A 21,120-nucleotide genomic window follows, 5' to 3' on the forward strand; every position below is an offset into this window, starting at 1 on the left:
ACGTCTTTTCTGCGTCAAAATTTAAACCGACATCTACTGAACGTCCACAGGACCACCGTATTAGGGCTATTTGATGTCCAAATGTGGTCGTTTCGACGTCTTTTTTGCATCAAATTTAAACTCATTTTAGACATCGTTTTTATACTGCTTCTAGGCTCTGTGCATAACTGTAGTCCCATTTCAGAAGGTGTCACTGTTCCAGTTAACTTTCCTATAGCTTCATTTGGTTTTCTCAGCAGCAGATTACCTGGAAACGCATGCAAAGGTGTAATGCATTTCCAGTTCAAACCTGCTGCTGAGCCAGATGAAGCTACAGGAAAGTTAACAGGAAACAGATCCTCCACAACATATGGGACTGCAGTTATACACAGGTTTACCAATAAATCACAATTCAATCCCCATTCATTTATTTCCATCTTTATTTTCTTAATCACTGGCACAAACATGTCATTCTAATACAGTTATTGGTATCTGTTGAAATCAATACTGCTGGTAAAATACTAATAAATACATAAAGTTACACAGCCCACCTTGCGTCTGTGGCACAACAACAAATAGGCCTATAACACAATAAAAATTAAAGTGATAAACTCAACACTCAATGTGTTTTGAGGAGAATTACAATTCAGAACCAACTACTGCATACTTAACACAGAAAATACATGTACAAAAGTGATACAAAACTGTGAGAAGATTTCTCCACAATGGATAATCAGTCCTGGGTGACTGCTGTGCATCCCTCTCCTCCAGCATGTGTCTTTATGGAGTCCTCTGTGGCTGTGTCATCAAAATGTATGCCTCCATCTGCACAAGAAGAAGAAGACAAATAATTAGAAATATGCAAAGACAACCTGCAGCCCGTCATACACCAAGTCTACATATTTGTAAGCAAACCACTACCAATACTGGATTCATACAAAACCAGCTCAGCAAATGTTAAGATATGACATATGGGCTTACCTTGTATTGCTCTATAAACCTTTGTCTTCTCCCTTCATATTAGATGTCACCATCAGGGCATTAGTGAAGAGCCTATAGGAAAAAAAAACATTTATAAATAAATGTGAATGATACAGCTTTGCAAAAGTATTCATACACCTTGAACTTTTACTTTACACATTTTGTCATGTAACAACAGCTTTAATGTATTTTGTTGGGATTTTATGTGATAGGCCAACACAAAGTAGTGCATAATTGTTAAGTGGATGAAAAATACATGTAGTGTTACAGATTGTTTTTTTTATACATGCAAAACTCTGGTGGAAACTGCACAACACACCATCCTCACTGTGAAACAGAACCCAGGAAGAGTAGCATAGTGGCAGCTTGTGTGTATGACAGAGCCCAGGAGGAGCTCCGTACAGCAGAGTATAGGAGGGCTGTTAGCACTGTTAGCTGTCCTGGATGCTAGTGAGTGCAAGCAGTGGATGCTATCCGCTAGCCCGATGCTAATTTCCGCTAGCACGATGCTAACTTCCGCTAGCCCGATGCTAACTAGCGGTGGCGGCTAGCATCTGCGACTACCACTCACATCCCCGTTTACCACAACAGTCCTCATAGCTACTCATTACAGCAAATAGACCAGACACCGGGGCCGTGAAGGTGCACGCCGCAGCGCGTCTTGTGTGAACGACACATTGAAATGGGCGCCGGAAAAAAACTGACACTATAAATGCATTCAGTAAACATAAAATCAACTAAACCAACCGAACTTACCTTCCACTTAGTGGAAAACGATGTTGTTGTAACCAAAGCGTTATGTTGACCACAGCCTGCTTCTGCAGTAGAGAAGAAACGCGCCAGTTGCTTGGTGTATTTCCTCAGCCAATCAGAGTGGCGTTTGCTGGTGCCTCAGCCAATCAGAGTATGATCACATGCTGCCTCAGCCAATCAGAGTGCCTTTGACTAGTTTAAATAATAAAGGCTCTTATCAAAGACTGTTCAGAATTATATTTACTTCTCCCTATTTTATGAACCATGATCAGGTGAAATTATAAATTATTATATTATATCATATTATATAAATTAAAATGTATTAATTAATTAAAATAAAATGAAATGAAATTGAGAAAAAAAACAGTAGGAAAAACAAAGATGTAAAATAACAAAATATCACGTACTCAAGAACAACAATGTCTTAAATGAGTTTAAATTGAACATAGAAAAGATGTCTACAATGTCCACATTTGGACGTCATCTGGAGTAACAGTCTGCACCTTCAGGGGACCAAAATTAGACGTATAAAAATGACGTAGACAAGACGTTGTTTGGACGTCTCTTATAATGTTTAATCACAAACAATATATATTCGTATTTATTAATCATGTTGATAACAATATTGTTATTTGTCCACTACTAGTATTACTAAAACTACTACAATCATTAATCATGTCAATTTCCTGCACCTGTCCTCGACGTCCAAAAAAAGTGACCAAGCCTGACGTCCAAATGTTTAACTGCATATTGACGTCCAAGTGGGGTCATGATTAGACGTCCAAATATTGGACCTAGTTTGGACGTCGATTAGGCGTCCAGAATTGGTCTTGGACCGACGGACGCAATATAGACATGATCTGCACGTCCAACAGACGTCCAATGTTTGGTGGGTCTGTCACTTACCATTTACCAGACATCTCTCATAGATGGGAAAAAGACTTGAACAACGAATATCTAGAGGATGACTGGCTGTCAGCTATACGCCTGATCAAGTCTACATCTACCTGTAACCGGTTAAGAGAAACTCAATACAAGATACTTCACAGGCTGCATATTACTCCTATTATTTTAAACAAAATTGACCACTCCATTTCTCCTCTATGTACCAAGTGCAACTTGGAAAGGGGAACATATTTTCATTATTTTTGGGAATGTAAACTGATCTCCAGATTCTGGTCACTTATCTCAAAGGTACTCAGTGGTATATTTAAGATAAAAATTAAAAAAGATCCAGGGGTTTTCCTCCTAGGCCTGCCCTCTAGGGACCTACATCTCACTGCATCACATTATAAGCTTTTTGAAAAACTCCTTCTTGCTGCCCGAAAATGTATCCTGCAAAACTGGATCAAACCTCTTCCACCTACTGTCACCTTTTGGTATAGAGAGATCTTTAATACCCTCCCTCATGAAAGGTTGGAAGCTGTTGTGAAGGGCAAAGATGAGTTATTTTTAAAAGTCTGGACACCCTTTTTAGATTATATACCTGCAGATCTGAAAAATCTGCTAATGATGGGCAGACAGTTTTCTGAGTGGAATAGGACTCCCCCTGTGCGGGGACAATAGGCTGCTGATGATTGTTTAAATGGTAAATGGTCTGTATTTTATATAGCGCTTTTCCATCGGAAACGTTACCCAAAGCGCTTTGCAGTATATATCATACATCACATTCACCCATTCACACACACTGATGGCGGAAGCTGCCATGCAAGGTGCTAACCACGACCCATCAGGAGCAAGGTGGGTAAGGTGGGTAAGGTGTCTTGCCCAAGGACACTACGGCAGCAACCGGGACAGAGCGGGATTCGAACCGCCAACCCTCTGATCATTGGACGACCCGCTCTACCACCTGAGCCACTGCCGCCAGTTTACTCTTAACTCGTAGTTAAATACTGACTGGAATCAAACCAGAAATGTAATTATTTTTCATTTTAATTTAATTTAATTTACATGTAGCTATTTTATTTATTTATTTTCCACTATTTATTTATTTATTTTTTTAAATTCTGATCATTTAATTATATATTTCATTTTATTTAGTTATTTTACTTACTTATTTTAATATTACTTATTTATCTATTTATTTTAATTGTATTTTTATCTACTCCTTTACTATTTTTATTATTATTTTCCAACTTTAGGCCATTAATATCACAGCCCTGGTAAATGTAACTACTTTTCTATTTTTTTTTTTTCTCTCTCTCTCTACTTGTCTAACTTTGTATAACATGTGCTGTCTGATGGGTTGGGGTGGGGGGTCTGTTTCTGTGTTTTGTATTGTTTGGCCGAATTCCGATTCTCCCCTTAGCCCTAGCCCTTGGCCCTAACCCTTCGTTTTGCGCGTTCACGTGTAGTGGTAGGGGTGTCCCAATTCTGGTTCAGACGAGGGTTAGGGGGAAGGGGTAGGGCTATCTCGCCCTCGAAACGGAGATTTTTCAGGGGCACACTACGGACCGAGGGCTATGGCAAGTTTCCCAGAATGCATCTTGCGGCAACCGGCAGCTGATTTATTTCTCACTGTAGCGCTGTTATTACGTCATTCTGTTAAGTTTTAATATTTTTTCATGCGAGAAAGTAGCTGTTTAGATCCCAATGTGCGGTCGGTTTATCCAAATGAGGCTGTTTAGACGTTTGCTCCGATGTTTTTCGGAGAAGTGAAGCTCCACGGTGGAGCCTCCACCTGTGGAGCAGATCAGCGGCTCGTCACGGAGACACCACCCCGTCCGGAGAGCTTGTCAGCCGGCCAACCTCCCGACCTCGTCCCGGTAGAAAAGACGACCGCTAATTAACTTACCCGCAGGGTTTTAAAGGTTTACCGCCGCGTAGTTACATTCTTTTTAGAAGATAAATGCTCGTCTCATTGATGAAATGTAACAATTGTCGCATTCATTTGTTTGAATTAAAAGTCAAGCTTCATGTGTTTTGGACACAGAAGCAGCACTGCCTGGGGGATCTGTAGCCTATACAGAAATCACCACATTTACATCAATAAATAAATGTTTTACAATGAACCGATCATTCTTCATTACATTTTATTTTATTTTATTAAGTTAACGTGGTTCTGAATAGAGGATTTGTGGCAAAAGCTCGTCACGTCTGCTTATGTGAAAGCCAGCAGAGACGACTGATGACGCATGTGATTGTTGAAGTGGTGTCCCAATTCGTAGGGGTTCCCTACTCCTTGTAGCTCCGTTTCAAGGGCAAGGGTAAGGGCTAGGGGTAGGGGTAGGGATGAAAAATAGAATCGGAATTGGGCCTTTATGTTTGGAAAAACAATAAAATGTGTTTAAAAAAAAAAAAAAAAAAGAGATGCATTCTGGGAAACTTTTCATACGCCTCCGTTTGAAGTGTGCCTCTGAAAAATCTCTGTTTGAAGGGGTATGTAGCCCTACCACTTCCCCCTACCCCTACACATGAACGCGCAAAACGAAGGGGTAGGGGGAAGTGGTAGGGCCAAGGGGTGAAATGGGATTGGGCCAAAGATTCAGTCATTACCACTGAAGAATAAAGAGCACAAACATATTTTAATCAGAATTAAAACATTAAACTGTGTATTATGTGTCTAGTGAATGTAAAACTGATTTAATCTTAACAGTTTAATCTGAGTGTAATCCCAGAGAATAGATCAAAATGACAAAATGAATGTGAAATCTGTTACCTGTTACAGTCCGTCTATACGCATAGCACCCCGTTTTTGGGTCTGCAAGAACAAAGAGAGGTAATTTTGTTACCACAGTTCAACCTCCACAACGTTTAGTCATGGTGCACTTCATCGTAGCAGTTTGTCCTTCCTGTGATTCCTCTGACTGATGACACAGATTATATTTATTGGTGTGTTAAACCTAAAGATAAAATCTATAAATGTGAATCTGACTAAACAGCAGTTCTGACTGTCCAGTTAAATTCAGATTCAAACATCATTTAATCTGAACAAAGTTGTGACACAGTAGATCTAGATTAGATCAATAGGAGAGAATAGTCTTGGTTTTTTTTTAAGAACACAAAGATTCAGTCGTTACCACTGAAGAACAAAGAACACAAACATATTTTAATCAGAATTAAAACATTAGTTAAATTGTGTATTCTGTGTCTAGTGAATGTAAAAACTGATTTCATCTAAACAGTTTAATCTGAATGTAATTCCAGAGAATATAGCAAAATGACAAAATTAATGAATGTAATTCCAGAGAATATAGCAAAATGACAAAATGACAAAATCTGTTACCTGTTACACACTGTTCATGCACTGAAATATCTGTTTTTTTTGCTCCCTCTCCCCCTGCAAGAACAAAGTGAGGTCATTTTATTTCTACAGTTCAACCTCCACAACATTTAGTCATTGTGCACTTCATCGTTAGCCTCACACGGAAATGCATTTCATTTCATTTCTCGGGAGAGTCTGGCCTCATCCCCCCTCTAAGCGTTTGGGGTGGGTGGGAGTTGGACGGGAGTAGTAGCGTTGACAGACAACCCCATTCAGCCAATCAGCAAGTTGGTGTAGTGACGGGGCGTTGCACCAGTTGGTCCCTGATTGGCCAATGTGCTGTGTCAATCACAGCGGCGACGCTGATTTGCTCGGCCTTCTGAGGGTTTCAGGCCAAACGCTTACAGCGGGGATGAGGCCAGACTCTCCCTCAGAAATTAAATGAATTGCATTTCCGGGAGTGGCTGGTTTACGAGGCTACCTCATCGTAGCAGTTTGACCTTCCTGTGATTCCTCTGACTGATTTAATCTGAACAGAGTTTAATCGGAGTGTAATCCCAGAGAACAGATCAAAGTTAACTACAGATTATATTTAATCTGAATTTATTGGTGTGTTCAATCCTGAAAATAAAATCTATAATTGTGAATCTGACTAAACAGCAGTGTAGTTCTGACTGTCCAGTTCAATTCAGATTCAAACATAGATTTTGATTTGAAATCAGATCGTATTCTACACAGTCGATCTAGATTAGACAGTAGTGACAACACTGTCCTGGGGTCAGAGCCAAGATGGCTGCTGACGGGTCAAACTTCTCTAGAAGGATTTTACTCTATGAACTGTCGTGGAAATTCTCTGTTGCTGGTGAAGAATGAAATAGAGCCTTGCCAGCCGACATGCGTTTATTTCCTTGCAAGAAAAGGTCAGTTCATATCCGAGTGGATGATGGTAAAGAAAAGACCAAGACAAAGGGGAGACCGAAACACTTATACCCGAGGAAACGCCCCCTCAGGTATGCCACACCCCTTTGTCTGCTGCAGGGGCCGGTCCAATACTCATTCAATGCTCTTTTGTCTGTTGGCACCGACCCCCGAGGGTGTATTTTCACACCTGGGGCATCCTGCAGGGTTACATGTTAAGAGGTCTAGACATTAGAATACACAAATGGGTAACAAACAAAAGAAGATCTGATACCTCGGAGGGAAAGCAGGGGGTAGGGACGTCACAAGTGATTAAAACAAAGTAATATTCAAATTTACCATTACAGAACTCACCGAAAGCACGTTTAAGTTTCTTCATCCCCTTGTTCAGCTCGTTTTCCAAAAGGTTTTTATTAATCCCACTGGTTTTCTGACTGTTAAAAAAGAGCAACATTTTAGTATGTTATAGAGCTACTTAAAGCTATGGTCTACGTTTTGAAAGAGGATGAGAAAAATTTGAAAAAAGCACCTCTCACACACCCCCGCCCCTCCCCTCTGAGCTCGTATGGCCCCCCGGGCCTCCTCGCGACACCCCCCCCCCCCCCCCCCCCCCCCCCTCACAGAGCAGAGCGGAGCAAGCAACAAGCCTGCTGCCTGCAGAACCAAACGCGGCTTTGAATGTGGAGTAAAATGCCATATTCACAGTCACAACTTTACCTGTTCAACATAAACTCAGCACCACCGCTGCAGCAGCCTGACCGGTCTCTGCACCGCGCCGCGGAGCTGCAGGCCCCGGTCTTCCTGCTCCTCTTCCCCAGACACAGGACCCTGTCTTGGGTCACCCAGCGCGAAGAGTCTCCCTGTAGCATGAGGCTGTGCTCGGCGCTAGCCCACTAATACCGCCTCGTTACCGGCAGCTGGTGCACAGCGGCGGCATCGGGGCTGGCGCCGCTGTGCACCAGCTGCCGGTAACGAGGCGGTGCCAGAGGCATCGCCGTCCCCGGCAACGGGACCACGGCGACCGCTGCTACGAGCAGCGCCGCCATGAGCAACCATTAGCACAGCCTCATGCTACAGGGAGACTCCTCGAACTGGGTGACCAGCCACAGGGTGCTGAGGAGCAGGAAGACCGGGGCCTGGAGCTCCGCGGCGCCGCGGTGCAGAGAGACCCGCTCAGGCTGCGGCTGGAAGCGGCTGTGTGTCGGGGAGAGGATCAGGGAGACTCGACGCGGCACCGGTACTAGTAATACGGGCAGCAACACATTCTGTGCTTCTGTACTGTGCTTCTCTGAATCCTAGTGGGCTTTCAGCGGCAGACCAACTGGGGGTGGGGGGCAGCAGGCGCTGAATTGGTGGGTTCATGTGTCTGTGGCTGAGCAGCTCAGAGCGGTATCAACTACTTGTAGTTTTTAAGTGGGAGGGGGTGGGGACGAGGCGGGTCGAGGAGGAGCAGGAGAGACGAGGGGATTGGACGGAGGGTACGAGCCAGTGGAAGCCGGACAGGGCGCGCCGTGCCCATTGGTCAATTTCTATGCAGGCCCACGGCTGATAGACTGAATGGATTTTTTTGGTTCTTTTTGCTATTTATATTGTGTATATATTTTTTGTTTCATTGCATGCAGAACATGTAACACTTGCAAAAAAACATATTTGTCAAGCTCAGACACCCTTTTCTGACGGTCTTTTAGCACATTAAAACCCCGAAATCAGAGTTTCTTTTTCCACCCCGTCACAGGATAAAGGTTAACAAATTGAACAGTAATTTTAGATTAAAATAAGACAAACAAAAAGTTATTCACTTCAGAAGTTGTCTTTTTGTTCAAAAACACCAATAGTTTGTTTAAATTATTTTTTTTTAAATCTTTTTATTTCATGTACAGCATTCTGTGACGGGGTGGAATATAGTGTGATGGAGTGGAATATTGTGACGGGGTGGAATGGACAAAATTTAAGATTCCCCTAATGACAGCTCGGGTTCCTCGCTGGAAAAATTAAAGCGCCTGTTCAGCCAGCTCGGCGTGCCTCTCTCAGAGGAGAAAACTCTCGGTCCCGCAACATCCCTCGAGTTCCTCGGAATCCTGCTGGATTCTGTGGAAATGAAAGCTTCACTCCCAGAAGAGAAACTGACCAGAATCCGTGAAATCAGCCAGGCATTCATGTCAGAAAAATCAATTTCAAAGCAACAATTACTTTCTCTTCTGGGCCATTTCAACTTTGCAATGCGGGTTATTCCTCAGGGTCGCTCGTTCATCTCCAGGCTGCTCGATTTAGCATCTTCCGTGCCAAACCTGCATGACCAAATAGTCTTAAATGAAGGTTGCCGCTCCGACCTAAAGTTCTGGTCTCTGCTTTTAGAAAAGTGGAATGGCGTTTCCTTCTTTTATGATGACGTCGTGCATTCCTCCGATTCCATCCAGTTTTTCACAGATGCGGCTCCATCTGTGGGTTTTGGGGGTTTTTTCCAGGGCCAGTGGTTCGCGGAACGCTGGCCCCCAGAGTTGTCTCAGCAGGGCTTCTCTTCCGCGCTCTACGAGATATTCCCCATTGCAGTAGCCTGTCACGTGTGGGGTCACTCCTGGCAACGCAAAAGAATTTCCGTTCTCTGTGATAATAAAGCGGTCGTCGACATCATCAATAAAGGTCGCTCCTCATGCAGCTCTATTATGCCTTTCATGAGACGCATCACCTGGTTAGCAGTTAACCGCAATTTCATCCTCACCGCCCGCCACGTGCCCGGTCATTTCAATATCATAGCTGACTCTCTGTCTCGTTTCAACTTCCAGGTGTTCAGGAATCATTGTCCGGATGCCTGCACTTGCCCCACTCCTGTTCCTCCTCTGAGCGAGCTCACTCTGTTCTAGCTTCCCCTCTGGATAATTATTTAGAGTCTGCTAGGGCTTACATGAGGAAAGGGTTAGCTGCTTCTACGATAAAAACCTATGACTTTGCCTGGTTTACTTTCGCCACTTTCTGTGCCTCTCTCAACCTTCCTCTAAAACCTGTCCTCATTAAATCTGTTTGTGCATTTATCACTTATTGTACGGATGTTCGTCATTTTAAGCCTCAGTATATTCGTGGGCTGCTGGCAGGTGTCCAGTTCAATGTTAGATGCTATGATCCTTCTTTTCCCAGTCTATTCTCTAACCCATCGATTAAATTATTGTTAAAGGGAATCTCTAAATGTTTCCCTCAGCCACATGACAACAGACGCCCAATCACTCTTTCTATTCTGCACAATATGGTGTTGGTTCTCCGTAAAGGTTTGTTTTCTCCGTATATTGATTCTCTTCTCATCAGTGTTTTTCTGTTGGCCTTCTACGGGTTCTTGCGGATTAGCGAGTTCACCTCCTCTTCTAACACTTTTGACCCAGTTAAAGATATTTGTTTTTCCGATCTGTCATTTCATCCTTCTCATTATTGCCTGTCTCTTAAACATTCCAAGGCCAAAGGAGCCTGTTCCATAGTTATAGCTAGCACCGGTTCCTCTTTTTGCCCCTATAGAGCTATGCTTAGATATTTGCGTCTTAGATCATCTTCCAACTCATTACCTCTCTTCCTGACACCAAGCAATAATCCTATGTCAAAAGCATGGTTCCTGCAGCACTTCCAAAAAGTTCTCCTCCAGTGCCATCTCTCACCTCAGCATTACTCAGGCCACTCCTTTAGAATAGGTGCTGCCACCTCTGCTGCCATGCAAGGCATCTCCTCCGCTTCTCTCCAACAAATGGGACGCTGGTCTTCTTCTGCCTATGCCTCCTACATTCGACCAGACTCCGCCTCCATCCTCGCTGCTCAAAGGGACCTGAAACCTTGATATCTCGGTAAGTCATGCATATCTCTGGTGGTGGTATTAGCATTCTCCTGCATCATGCAAGCTCTTCTCTGTCAGCTCAGCCATTCGCATGGCGGCCATTTGCATGGCTTTTCATCAGCAGCATTTAATCAGAGCTCAGCCATTTGCATGGCGGTCATTTGCATGGCCTTCTCAGTATATTTTCATCAGAGCTCAGCCATTTGCATGGCGGCCATTTGCATGGCCTTTCTCAGCACGTTTAATCAGAGCTCAGCCATTTGCATGGCGACCATTTGCATGGTTTTTTTGCATATTTCAATCAGAGCTCAGCCATCTGCATGGCGACCATTTGCATGGTCTTTTCGCATATTTCAATCAGAGCTCAGCCATTTGCATGGCGACCATTTGCATGGTCTTTTCCGCATATTTCAATCAGAGCTCAGCCATTTGCATGGCAACCATTTGCTTGGTCTTTTCGCATATTTCAATTAGAGCTCAGCCATTTGCATGGCTCGTTTCTGGTTTAATCATGTCTGTATATTCTCTTCTTGTTAACTTTATTGTTCTCTCCCCGTAGATTGATTCCTCTCATTCAGGTATGGTATACCTTTTATTTTGGGGGAAGTCCTCTTCAGATAGAAGCTTCACATTCATCAATCTGTCTTCTAAGCTGATCTACTCCCTGGGGCCTAAGCGCCAAAAATATTATTCGTCACAATAAATGTCTTTCGTTTCACATCCCGTCTATTCCATTCTTAATAGTCTGTCCTGATTGAAATGAAGCTTAGCGAAAATTCAGACAGGAAGACTATCTCTCCAAGCACGCTCACTGAGTCATTTCCTCTCTCCCACTTCCTTCTGGAACACACCCCTCTACTCTCATCCTCATCCAATCACAATCCGCCACCTTCTCTCCTCCTCCAATCAGCTTTCAGCTGTCATGTTTAAAAGTGCTCTCTCTCTACTCTCATTCAGCTGTCAACCAGCCCGCAGAAATTCTCGACCCACCTCCTCCCCTTCACCTCCTCAATCAGGACCCTGGCATCTCCACCTCAGTCCGGAGGCTTCCATATCAGCAGGCATCATCTCTACCACCACCAGTGTCTGGGCCCGGGGGAAGTCCTCTTCAGATAGAAGCTTCACATTCATCAATCTGTCTTCTAAGCTGATCTACTCCCTGGGGCCTAAGCGCCAAAAATATTATTCGTCACAATAAATGTCTTTCGTTTCACATCCCGTCTATTCCATTCTTAATAGTCTGTCCTGATTGAAATACTGATAACACAGAACAAAGTGTTTAATTTGATGCTGGGGGAGGGAAGTGTGAAAGTGATAGAGATTTAAATATTTTATACTAATTCAATATGAAGAACAGTGCCACTGATTCCACCCCGTCACTTTAGTGTGTGACGGGGTGGAATGTGACGGGGTGGAAAATTTAAAGCAATATGGCCGAATTCCTGGATGTGCTAAAAGCTAACACTGCAGTTAGCATGGAATTACATTGTAAAATTAAGGATTTATACAAATGTAATTTGAAATTTTGATTTAAAAATTGTTTTCCCCACTTTTTGTGTGTGACGGGGTGGATATGCTATGCTTAACAGAGAAGGTTTTGAAAGAAAAATTTACCAAAAATGTTCTAAAAGAAAAATCAGAACTCATCATTGTTTGCACTTCCCTCCTTCAAACTCTTGAATGATGTCACTTCCTGTTTCCTGTTTCCTTACAGGAAGTTTATTGCATTTTGGCGCAAAATTACATTGGTGTGACGGGGTGGAATATGAAATTGATGGACATGGAGAAATTATGCTATTTTAATAAAAAAATATATGACATTTTAATATAATTAACATATTTCCTATTAAGAAGAAAGTATTTCTAACTATAAGAACAATAAATGTTTGAGATTTATTTGATATTTTTTAAGTTTTACATTACATGAATGAGAAAAATGGTCAGAGCGGACATGAGAAAATGACTGTAGTTTAACACAAAAAGTTATATATGTGCAAATTGTATATTTATTATTTACTTTTATTTTACCTCATGCTAGAAAGTAAACTTTAATTAATGGCTTCAGACACTGAAAGTATTACTGACAGTTTTATTATGCCTCCTATACCTCTTTGAATGTCGGGGACCCAAACTTAACAGTTTTCATGGAACGACCCAGAAACTGTTACAACATTAGCCTGTTAGCTTCCAACTGATGTAGTTGATCATGTGTCAGACTCTGATCCTTAGTGTCCTCAGCATCAGAGCTGCTGTCCAGAGGAGATCTGAGCTGTTTCTAGAGACAATCATCTAAACTTCCTTCAGTGGAACTCAGCTCAGAGGGAACATGGTCTGTCTGAGGCTTCACATGAGAAACTGACCAACAGGAGGAAACTCACTAAACAGAAAAAAGAATGGATCAATTGGATGTGCGTGTTGGTTTTTACTTTTGTCATGTTAATGATTAAACACACAAAGTAAAAGGCCTCTGTTATCAGATCAAATCAAAGATGGTGGATGCTACATAAAAGAGAAACAAAGGCACAATTTAACAAACTCATAGGCTAGGCTAGGGCTGGCCGATATGAGAAAAAATCCTATCACGATAAATTTTTTCATATCAGTCGATATCGATATATATCACGATAGGACTCAAGTCTCTGTTTTTGTCAAGCCTAAATGTTCCATCATACTCACAAGTGAGATTTGAAGATATCAGAAGGTTATTTCTGATTTAAATATTTATTTTCCGTCAAAAATTGAACATTTCAGATGTAATGATGATGAACATATAAAAGCAATGAGTAATAACAGTTTCAGATAAATAAAACTGGTATTATATTTATTCAGTTATAAATAATAATATAATTATTATTATTTGATTGGACAAGAGACATTACATGAGTGCTGATATACAGTACAACAGCACTGGGTCTTTTACAGACATTATCACTCCACTGTTCAGGCGTTCTTTAACATTACATCAGACAGGAGTTAAATCAGAGCCACACTCCCCTTACAGGAGCTGCCCCATCTCTCTGCTGCTGCTACAGTTATAGCACTGATTCTTGAGAGTCGGGACAAAACATGTCCCACATAGAAAAGTCTTATTTATATCAAAAATAAAGAAATTAATAATGATTGACATACTCACAAAGTTAGATCTAAATGAGTTGTGAATACTGATGTTATGTTTTAGCATAGATAAGTCCTTTTTGGGGGGATATTTGTTTAATTATATGACCAGTGGTCAGACGGCCCATGTTATTTCTCTTGTCCTCAGCAATAGGTCACAATATTCACCAGCCCCAAAAAACTTTAAAAACCTCTACAATTGTGAAAACATTTATATCAAATCAAAGATAAGGGTTATAAATGTATAAAACAATGCATGCCATGAACATCTAAAAATATTTTCCACAGAAATCTGCCCATCAAAGTTGTGTCCTCTGTTTCCGTCAACTCCGTCAGAGTTTTTCATAAACCTCATTAAATCAGGCAATAGCATGGCCAGCTATCCCCTGAGGATCCCTTTTCATTCTTCTGGCTGTGGTGAATGCTTCAATACCACACATGGTCTGGTAAAGTTGACATTTTTTGATATTTTAGATGAACAATGTCAATTTTCCTATGGTCACAGCCGGAGCATGTCAACACCATCTCTCCATTATCATACTTTTTTAAAACCATAGTGGACTCAATGAAAGTATTTTATTGAGATTGTGGAGACAGCTAGCAATAGCCAAAAAACTAGCTAGCTAGCTGCAGGGCTTCCTTCTGCAGAAGGAAAAAACATGCCATTTCGTCAACTCCGTCAGAGTCAACTCCGTCAGGTTTTATGTCTGACAGAGTTGACATGTAAGCTGACGGAGTTGACAAATCCACCAATAACTGCTTAAATGTGCTAATATTATACTATTTTCAAATATAGTAAAGGAATAGAATGTTATTTTAGGGTTTTATCTGCACATTAATGTAGGTATATAGCATGCAATTACATTATTTTACAATATACTTATGATTTGTAGAGCACGGCCAGACTGTGGTCTGCTTATTGAATAATTGTCTTCTCTTTTCTATCTGCTTATTATTGGATGACTTTCCAGCACATGTGTTATATAAGCACTTGTCTACATGTTTGATTTATTGATTGATGTAAAATTTTAAAGGCACAGTGTGTAGTTTTCACCATTGAAAATATTCACACTTCTTATAGAGCAGGGAAGAAGTTCAGTGTTGCTTTTTCAAATCAGTTTACTTGGACCATCATACCAAAAGTGCACCTGTGGTAAATTTGTCTTCATATATTTTAAGACATGATCCATAGGGTGTGTCCAGAATGCCACAGCATCCAGTCTCTTTGACTCGGACAGTGTGCAAAACCCTGCCTTTTCAACCGTCATTAGTGTAATATATGCAGTACAGTGTCATCTGTGGCAGAAATGTCCAAAACAGACACATCTTCCAATCAAATGCTAGATAATGTGACATTATAGAAGGTCTTCGGAGTACAAAATGAAGAAGTGCAATTTTTTATAGTTTGAAATGGTGTATTTACGGTTTTGTTTATCATAGTTGAATTAAAAATATGTTCAGTAAGACAAGGGATTGCTATTTCTTAATTTAGTGTCACTTCCATCTGTTTAAAAAAGGTTTTGCTCAATGATCAGAAATGCAAATACAATTTTGTCAACTCCGTCAGCTCCGTCAGATCTTCATCAGCACCGCCAGATACATGTTTTTGTAATTTTTTGGGGAAACAAATAATTCTTTCTTCAGTTTTTGTTGTTTAAGTAATACAGGATCATCAGATCTACACCCTCTTGTGTTTTATTCACTTTAGGATTTTTTTCTATAGTGGCAAAATAAAAGATAAAGTTGGAAAATGCTAATTTTTAGAAATCTGTGTATTCATAACAGTGTGAAATTAAACCTTAAGTTTATATCTTACTTTTTATTGCATATCAGAGCAACTAAACACTATTAAAAAATACATCAGAACTTAACATTCTTGTTAGGCTATTATAATTATATAATTATATACCTTTAGTGTGTCTGACGGAGTTGACACAAATCAAGTCCTTAAGGTAAACATGCAAATTTGTTAAAAATGTTTTTCAACCTCCAGCCTGCACCTTTACATGGTTAAATAGAACAGATCTTTATCTACATGAATATATAACTCTAATCAATATAGTGTAAATTTTCAAAAAAAGTTTTTCAGAACGTGTTTTGTCCCGACTCTCAAGAATCAGTGCTAGACGGACCTGAAAATTAAAACCCGGACCTGACGTGGTCCGTCTAATTAGCGATAATTCACAGCCTAAACCCGGCGGAAAAAGAAAAAGGAAGAGAAATCGCCGCGGTTAGCGCTTGCTTCGCCAGTGGCCAGTGTTTAGGTCGGCACAACAGTTGCGGTGCGTCTGTGTGTCGCTCCAGTGTGAGCAGCAGCAGCAGCAGCAGCAGCAGAGCGGCCACGCCGTGACTGCGCTCCCTTTGATGTGTGACGGCGGCTGGAGCTCGACCCGCTCCGACTGCCTGGTGTCTCCGTGGTTAAAGTTTAGCGTTGTTTACAGACTAGTACTGTATCTCGGGGTTAATGTAAACATGACGTACCACGCGTGTTTTTGCGGTCACTCGTCCTAGTTCTCCTCCATTTTTTCTTTCGAGGCAACACTCATCCTCTCTCTCTTTTTTTACTGGCGATGCCCCGCTGCTGACGCCAGGCTGCAGCAGCCCAAACATTACCACGTGTTGTTGTGTGCTGTCTTCCTGTGCCATGTCAACCTAACCTGGCTGGCTCAGCCATTGGTTCAGCGCGGCGCAACTCTTGTTTTCATTGGCTGTTTCAAAACATGAATGAATGAAACCTATCGACTTTCTATCGACCACGTTTCATATTGCTATTGAGTAAAGTTATATCGCGATATATATCGTTATCGTTTTATCGCCCAGCCCTAGGCTAGGCTAATACTTAGGTAAAACATATCAAAGGACATGTTAAATGATGTTTTCTTAAAGCTGTCAGTCTCCTGGTTCAGTCCAACACACTGGTTCATCTAACGTCACAGTAAAGACACAAACAACCTGAACCTGAACTACACACAGCTGAGGGTTATCGATATATCAATATTCAGTTAATAATGTAAATCTTAAGTGTTGAATAATTTACTTTATGAACCATCCAGGACACAGACCATGTTCACTATGTCTTTACATGTGTTTTTGATGAATTTAGCACCAGATAGAAACTGTGTCACAACAGTCACTTAAAGGACAATTCCAGGCGAATTCAACTCGGGGGTTTATTTTCCTGACATTTTAGGTCTAAAAGAAGGAATCTGAAGATTTTCAGTTTAATCGCTCCTGTTTTTGCGGTAGTGTTTTGCCGTATTTACTTGAAGCAAGCCGACGTGTTTGTAAAACTTGATCTAATTCAAAGTCTCCCGGAGTCTCGCGCAAGACCCAGTTGCCGTGGTCGGTGCATTCAGGTGCAGTGGGAAAGCTCCCGTTTGTGTCATAAACACAGGAATATCAACTCTTGACTTGCTTCACACACTACAGGAGAGATAGTCCCATTCACAGGCTCACGCGGGCGCACATTTATGTACTTTAAATCGCCAATCGCACTCTTTCGTGCGATGACGTAATCGCACGGCATGAAGGTTGAACCTGAGTAAAGGTCCAGAGGTTTCAGTCCTGAAACTATTAAATCCAAGCGGTCACTTGATTCTTAGACTACGGGCACTTTTATGTTCTTTGGTCATATTTTAAAAAATACACATCATATTGTATAAATTCCACTTTCTTTGTCAAACTAACAATAAAACCACCTTAGAAAAAATGTACCACCTTTCTATTATAATTTTTTCATACTTTTCAACATTCTTACAAGTGTCAAAATCACTGTTTTCCCCTTGTCGCACACCCAGACTTTTAAACTTCAACAATGAAAATACTGTTTAAAAATGTGATTTATTTGAAAACTACTAATGTGCCTGAATTAAGTATCAGTAAAATAATTAAAACACATTATAGTGTTTAATGTAAGACAGCCATCAATATAATTTTTTATCCAAAATATAGCTGTCGCACAGTATCACGGTCATTTCCACCACAGCACTGTAATGTCCCCTTAAAAAAAATGATCTGAGAGATTGTATGGATGGTTTCTATGGCAATGTACACTGACATCAGAGCACATGTTGGACATGGAGGGAATTTTCAATTTCATCAACTATTGAAGAAAAATTAAGATAAATGTTGCTCGATCAGTATATATATTTATTGCACGTCATTTCCAAACATGTTATACCTTCATAGGTGTTTTTTTTAAGTTTTTTTTTTTGTTGTTGAATAAGTGTATAAGCTAATCAGTTAAGCTAGTCTGCATTTTTTCACAAAATACTGTAGAAATGTCATTTCCACCACATTATCCTCTGTGGTGGAAAAGAAAGTAGTGTGGTGGAAATGACATTTATGCTTAAAGTCCAAGTGATATGGATTGTGAGAATAGTTATTTTTTAATATTACATATTAAATTAACATTAATCAACATTAATAATATAATTATATGTTATATTCCTTTTTTTTTTTTTTTTAAGATGCCACGTAAGACAGCAGCAGAAAGGTCACAGGCCTATGGGGACTAAATACGTTTTTGTCATCTATTATTTGATGGAACTTAGATATTGGCTTTTAGACTACACTACAACCAGGGATGGTTTTGTTTAATGACAGTTTAAGAAATGTTCAAAAAAATGTCTACTGTTTCTATACATTCACGTTCATTTGTTGTCATTTCCACCACCACAGACATTTTTAAAAATTATTGTAAGTTATTGTAAATTCTCAACTCAGATTAAAAAAATCCCCACAATTTAAAAGGTCATGACCCACCGTACATAATAATTCAAGTTATTTATTTTCTAAAAAGCCCCTACCCAAGCAATATTAAATTCCAGATGTAGCAGGTGTACAATTCAGCAGTTGGTCCTTAAGAGATTGAATTTATTTAATTCATAAATGTATGATTATTGTGTATTATGGAAAAAATGGTAAAACATAGTTACAAAAAGGGTCTCAGATAGTTTTAGAGTGGTATAAGTTATTTATAATTAAAGCAGAAGTAAGCGATATGTTTGTGTTAAAGTCTTAAATAGTTATATCTTCCGACAGCAATCACTTACATAGAGTGTTTGGACCGAAACACGTGTCTGTCAGTCACTCTGCTCTGCTCTGAGCCGAGGAGAAAACTTTTATCGTATCCTACAAGTTTTATCCAATGAGGAGAGAGAACGGCATGCAGGGCTGTGTGTGCAGCCAAGGGACACCGTGAATGTGGCGACGTAGGGACGAGGACTGTTATGGTGCGTTCAAGGCAACTCGTAACTCCTGTTTTTCCGACCTGTGAAGTCGTACCAGTTCGATCTGGTACGAGTTCACCGGTCGGAAGTTACGAGTGGCAGTTATAGTGACTTTCACAGGTAAAACAGGTCGGAAAAACACGAGTGGGTTGCCTGGAACGCTACAAAGTCGTAAGTTGTGACTTGAAGCTGTAATTTACGGTTTCAAAAGCCTGCCTGGAACGCAGCATTAGCCAAAACGACCGGATCGCTTACTTCTGCTTTAAATAACAGTTGTATATTGAGATGTGGTGGAAATGACATTTGTTCATCGCAGATCAGAAAAAATTTACAAAATTAACAATTTGCCTTGTAATCTAAGTTTGTCCTCTTACAGATCTTAAAACTAGACAAACTATTTAAACTCATGAGACTGTGTTAGGTCAGTTTTGAATAACTTTTTTTTTTCAAGTTCACATGGCTAAAAGTGCACCTAGTTGAAGAATCGCCACGTTACATGTAGAGACAGTGTTCAACACTGATGTGACTGATTAGTACTTTTTTCAGTAACTAATAACGTAACGTGTTGTTTTTTTTAAAATCAGTAATTCCGTTTCCTTTACCAGACGCTGTGTTACTCCGTTCCTTCTGGTGAGGTTTTACAGGGGCACCCATAACATTTTAGCTATCAATAAAGTTTCATTGAATTGAAAGAAAGACAGAGCACACTGTGACACTGTGAAAAACAAAGCACTCGGTGTCCTCTAGCGTCCCACACATAATCAAACACGCTCCATGAAGAGGACTGGACAGGGCAGGGCATGATGGCAAGCTAAGCTAACATTAGCTAACCAACATCCGAGACCGAAGCTGTGTCCCAGTTCAGGCTGCAGCCCCTCAACTGGGACACAGCTCGAGAGTCACAGCGAGACACACAAGCACCCACTCCACCGAGCAGCAGCGGTTGGAGTCCGACAGACGGACGCCTGAAACGGGAGCGTGCCTATGTTCCCACAGCCCTATGTTCCCTCAGCCCTATGTTCCCACTGGACTCTCTCTACCTATCTGGACTCTATCTATCTGGCCTGTCTAGCCTCTACCTGGTCTTTTTACTAAACTTAACCAACTCCTTTCTTCATTGCCTAAACCCAACCAATGGTGGGACCAAAGGGCTGAGGGAACATAGGGCCTAATCTTCAGTGACAACAAAAGTTAGAAATGAGGGAACATAGGGCTGAGGGAACATAGGGCTGTGGGAACATAGGAATGACCCCCCTGAAACGGTAAACACAGCTGATCGATCGATTAAAAAAATACCACTGGAGTGAATTTACTTTCCGTCACTGAAAACAGGTTCTTGAATGTAAGTCGGTCAAAGACAGTAGGCTAAGACGTACAAAGATACTCTATTTATAAGTGCGTCTTTGAGACGTATCCTCAAGATTTGTTTGCAGTTCTGTTAGGTCAAGCTGCTGCTGACCATAGATATATACACGTGTATGTACTGTATATATCTATGGCTGCTGACATGATGCAACATGATGATGATGATGGTAAAATTTTACAGATAAAATCACGTGTTCTTTCATCAGCATCAGTACAGAACTGAAATGAAAGTTAGAGGGGAACTCAATCAACCTTTACTTAATGGGAGCATTGGGGGGAAAAAAACGTTTTAAAGTAACAAAAAAGTTACTTTCTCAGTAACGCATTACTTTTTGGTTTAAGTAACTGAGTTACTTTTTTAATGAAGTAACTAGTAACAGTAACTAGTTACTATTTTTCAGTAACTAGCACAACACTGCTGATTTACGGTTTCACTGTCCACACACAGCTGCTTCTTTATTCATCCAGTAGTTTTAGCAGTGGAGAGGTCCACGCTCCAGGAAATTAACACAATAGAAAAGCCTACCAAACAAATTCAAACCACCTACAGAATCATAATGATCAACTCTATAACATCTACAATACAAACAGACATTTACTCACTTCAGTTTTTTTTTTAAATCTGTTTTTGTTGAATTTACTCACCAGATTAAAGCTGTGCCACTGCAGGACAGATGCTAAATGTCACAGTGAGATGAAGAAAATACTGGCTATCACTTTGAGGTGAACGTTACGTGTTAGAGGTTGTACCTGAGTCACAAGTC

At 40.8% G+C, this 21,120-nt stretch overlaps 1 long non-coding RNA gene across 1 annotated transcript in view; it reads right to left on the bottom strand.

Moving 5' to 3' along the window:
• Positions 1-21,120, bottom strand: part of LOC310991392 — a 276,237-nt gene that overhangs the window by 20,926 nt on the left and 234,191 nt on the right. The window lies entirely within an intron of this gene.

This window comes from Trachurus trachurus, assembly GCF_905171665.1.
Source record: "Trachurus trachurus genome assembly, chromosome: 9".
Taxonomy (NCBI): Eukaryota; Metazoa; Chordata; class Actinopteri; order Carangiformes; family Carangidae; genus Trachurus; species Trachurus trachurus.